Source organism: Mesocricetus auratus, unplaced genomic scaffold, assembly GCF_017639785.1.
Source record: "Mesocricetus auratus isolate SY011 unplaced genomic scaffold, BCM_Maur_2.0 Super-Scaffold_100003, whole genome shotgun sequence".
Lineage (NCBI taxonomy): Eukaryota > Metazoa > Chordata > Mammalia > Rodentia > Cricetidae > Mesocricetus > Mesocricetus auratus.
Window position 1 is genome coordinate 70,383,588 of NW_024429188.1, and position 4,782 is coordinate 70,388,369.

The 4,782-nt window shown below is 39.2% G+C and overlaps 1 non-coding gene across 1 annotated transcript; it reads right to left on the minus strand.

Moving 5' to 3' along the window:
- Positions 1 to 4,020: 4,020 nt before the first annotated feature.
- LOC121140070 lies at positions 4,021 to 4,127 on the minus strand. Its single transcript, XR_005876910.1, has one exon. It is a non-coding gene; the product is annotated as a U6 spliceosomal RNA (small nuclear RNA).
- Positions 4,128 to 4,782: the final 655 nt, after the last annotated feature.

Genomic DNA, 4,782 nt, shown 5'->3' on the forward strand with positions numbered 1-4,782 from the left:
GAGTTGATCTTGTAGCGTGCCACTTTGCTGAAGGTGTTAATCAGCTGTAAGAGTTCCCTGGTAGAGTTCTTTGGGTCATTCATGTAAACAATCATATCATCTGCAAAGAGTGAAAGTTTGACCTCTTCATTCCCAATTTGTATCACCTTGATCCCCTTTTGTTGGCGTATGGCTCTGGCTAGATTTTCAAGTACAATGTTGAAAAGGTATGGAGAGAGTAGACAGCCTTGTCTTGTTCCTGATTTTAGAGGAATTGTGTTGAGTCTCTGTCCATTTAGTTAGATGTTGACTGTTGGATTACTACATATAGCTTTTATTATGTTTAAGTATGTTCCTGTTATCCCAGATCTCTCCAAGGCCTTTATCATCAATGGGTGTTGGATTTTGTCAAAGGCTTTTTCAGCATCTAGTGAGATGATCATGGGCTTTTTGTTTTTCAGCTTGTTTATATGGTGGATTACATTGAAGGATTTTTGTATGTTGAACTATCCCTGCATCCCTGGGATGAAACCTACTTGATTGTGGTGAATGATTGTTTTGATGTGTTCTTGGATCCAATTGGCCAATATTTCATTGAGTATTTTTGCATCAATGCTCATGAGGGATATTTGTCTCATTTAATTCTAGGAAGTCTTTAATTTCTTTTTTTATTTCTTCTTTGAACCAGGAATGGTGCAGTTGTGCATTATTCAATTTCCATTAGTTTGTAGGTTTTCTGCAATTTGTGTTGTTGTCGAATTCTAATTTTAAAGCATGGTCATCTGAGAAGATGCATGGAGTTATTCCAATTTTATGAAGTGGATGAGGATTGATATGTTGCCAAATATGTGGTCTTTTTTTGAGAAGGATCCATGTGGTGGTGAGAAGAAGGTATATTCTTTTTTATGTGGATGAAATGTTCTGTAGATTTCTGTTAATCCCAGTAGGGTCATTACTTCTATTAGACCCTTTGCTTCTTTGTTGCGTTTCTGTGTGGTATTCATGTCTAGTAGTGAGAGTGGTGTGTTGAAATCTCCCACTATAAGTGTGTGGGGCTTTATATGTGATTTAAGTTTTAGTAATGTTTCTTTTATGAATGTGGATGCCTTTGTATTTGTGGCATAGATGCTCAGGATAGACACTTCATCTTGATGGATTTCACCTGTGATGTGTATGTAATGACCTCCTTCATCTCTTTTGATTGATTTTATTTTAATGTCTAATTTGTTAGATATTAGGATTGCTATCCCTGCTTGTTTCTTGGGTCCATTTGATTGGAAAAATCTTTCCCATCCTTTAACTCTCAGGTAATGTCTGTCTTTGAGGGTGAGGTGTGTTTCTTGTATGCAGCAGAAGGATGGGTTCTGTCTTCGAATCCATTCTGCTAGCCTGGGTCTTTTTATGGGTGAGTTAAGGCCATTAATGTTGAGGGATATTAATGACCATTGACTGCTCATTCTTCTTTGAATGGTTGTTTTTGGTGGAAATATGTGTGGAATTTCACCCCTTTGTTCTTTTGGCTGTTGGTAGAGAGGGATTCTCTAATGCCTATGTATTTTTGGTTGTAGATAACTTCCTTGTGTTGGAGTTTCCCTTCCAAAAGTTTCTGTAGGACTGGATTACTAGATATGTATTGCTTGAATCTAGTTTTGTCATGGAACATCTTGTTTTCTCCATCTATAGTGATTGAGAGCTTTGCCGGGTATAGTAGTCTGGGCTGGCATCCGTGGTCTCTTAGTGTTGGTAGAATATCTATCCAGGACCTTCTGGCTTTCAGAGTTTCCATGGAGAAGTCAGGTGTAATTCTGATAGGTTTGCCTTTATATGTTACTTGGCCTTTTTCCTTACTGCTCTCAATATTCTTTCTTTATTCTTTATATTTGGGATCTTGATTATTATGTGGCGAGGGGACTTTTATTTGTGATCCACTCCATTTGGTGTTCTGTAAGCTTCTTGTATCTTCATTGGCATGTCTTTCTTAAGGTTGGAAAAGTTTTCTTCTATGATTTTGTTGAATATGTTTTCTGCCCCTTTGAGGTGATTTTCTTCTCCTTCTTCCATACCTAATTCTTAGGTTTGGTCTTATCATGGTGTCCCATATTTCCTGGATGTTTTGTGTTAAGGATTTGTTGGACTTAAGATTTTCTTTGGCTGATGAATCCATTTCTTCTAGTGTATCTTCAACACCTGAGATTCTCTCTTCCATCTCTTGTATTTTTCCGGTAATGCTTATAACGGTAATACCTCACCGTTTGCCCAGCTTTTGTATTTCCAGCCTTTTTTCAGATTGTGATTTTTTTTTATTGTCTCTATTTCAGTTTTCAACCCTTGCAGTGTTTGCATTGTTTCTTGCAATTTTCGGTTTATCTTTTCATCCATTTGTTGCATTTTATGAATTTTTTTGTTTGTTCTTCCATTTCTTGCATTTTTTGGTTTGCTTATTCTTCCAATTCTTGCATTTTTGCTTTGTTTTTTTCTTCCAGTTCTTGTATTTTTGGTATGTTTTTTCTTCCATTTCCTGCATTCTTTGGTTTGTTTATTCTTCCATTTCTTGCATTTTTTGCTTTGTTTTTTCTCCCATTTCCTGCCTTTTTTGGTTGGCTTTTTCTTCCATTTCTTGCATTTTTTGGTTTGTGTTTTCATCCATTTCTTTGAGGGATTTTCCTATATCCTATTTTAGGGCCTCTATCATTTTCACGTAAGTGGTTTTAAGGTCATTCTCTTCTGCTTCATTTGCATTGGAATGTTGGAATCTTGCTGGTGTGGAGTCTCTAGCGGTGTCATATTTGCTTTTTTTCTTGCTGTGTGTGTTTTTCTATTGTCTGTTTCCCATCTCTTCTTCTAGTGGGTGCAGAAGAGTCCATTACTAGTCCTGTGGTTAAGGGACCAGAGTTCCCTTTTGGTGGGTGCTAGCAAGTCCAATAGTCTGGTAGTTCTTCTATTCATTTTCCTCATTCTGGTCCCATCGGTGGAGAAGAAGACAAGGAATCTGGGGTGCTGAGCATCCCACCTGGTCCCCTTGTCCCTTTGCTGGATCCACTGGTTTTCTGGTCTCGTTGTTGGGAGAGAAGACCTGGAATCTGGGGTGCTTGCCTCCTGCAGGGATTGGAAGCTCCATGCAGTTCCCAGGTGATCCCCAGGCACTAGAACACAGGCCCAGATGCAGGGCCTGTTTTACCTCCCTTTTATGTTTTTAACTGAGCATTCAACATGATTCAATTATCTCTTAATTCTATTTCTTTGCTTTTATTGATTCTTTGTGGATTTTCCATCATTCATTCTGATTCCATTTATCTCCCAATTCCCTTACATCTTCCCTTGCCACTTTCTCCCAAAACAAAAGTAAATTTAAAAGATAAACCAAAAACACAAGCAGAAAAGGAACAAAAATAAAAAAGAAGTGTCTAATGGGAGTTAAAGGTGGCTCAGTGAGTCACACAGTTTTACCATTTAGTCCATACATCTTGTACATGTTCTTTGCTATGAGTCATTGGTGAGGTTTGGGCCTCAGATTTCGGCTATACTACCGATAACAGACTCTCATTGTGGATCCTCATGGGCATCCTGTTATTTTCCTGTGTCATGGAGATTCTGCTGTTTTGGATTTGTAGGCTTATCTCCTTCACATGGTCCAACAGTACATAAATCCGGTGGATGTTGGGGTGGGCCAGTTCATACCTCTTGTTCTGGGCCTGAGTGGTAGCTGTGTTGGTCAGCCTGCCAGCTTTCCCTCACTGTCACTTCCCAGATGAGCTCTCCAGCACAGCCTTGGCTAACTCACCTAATGCAGCCTGCAACAAGGAGCCTGGCCAGTTCTCTTCCTCTTAGGCCTGCCCAGTCAGGTCTCCCTTATTTTCATCGCCAGAGCCAGATCTACTGTTTTGCCCAGGCAAGGTTCAGTCAGTGCTCTCTCTCCAGATTGCTGTAGGAGGCAAAAGAAGAAGGGCAGGGCCAACCTCTAATGCTCTCAAGAATGGCTCTCCTATGACCCTGATATAGAGTCGGTTCTAGTGTGCTTTCCTAGGTGAGGTACATTCCTACAAATACATGAAATGTTTCACAGATTTTCATGTCATCCTTGCACAGGAGCCAGGCTAACCTTCTCTGAATGATTTCAGTATTATTTTATGTGCTGCCGAGGCAAGCACATCTCTTATTTCTTAACTTATCATTTATTTATACTGCTTTTTTGTTCCTAATTTCATTTAGGAAGTACTACAAAACATTCCGGAACAACATGTCCCTTTCTGCCTCCTCAGCTACTGTGGGGCCTGAGAAAAAACTTGTGGTGAAGAGGGACAAAAATATCAGGTTTTGAAGTTCACCCTTGATCGCCCCCACCCTGTGAAAGAAGGAATCATGCATGCTTCCAATTTCTAGCAGTTCCTTTAAGAGACAATCAACGTGAATGGAAAAGCTGGGAATCTGGGAAAGGGGTTGTGACCATAAAATGGAGCAACAGTAAGATCACTGTCACTTCCAAGGTGCCTTTCCCCCAAGGTATTTGAAATATCTCACCAAAAAATATTTGAAGAACAATCTCCAAGATTGTTTGGGTGTTGTCCCCAACAGCAAAGAGATTAACCCAATTAACTAGGATGAAGAGGAGGAGGGTTAAGAAGCATTGGTCTGGAATGTTTTGTATTAATTAAAAAATATACTTCTATTTTGATCAGTGAGTAGTTTCTCAAGGTTACAATTACAATTTATACATAATCTACATCCTATTTTGTATTCTGTACTAGCAGTTGGTGAGTCGTAGATTTTAATACTAAAATATCTTTTTCTTTCACTGTGACTGCT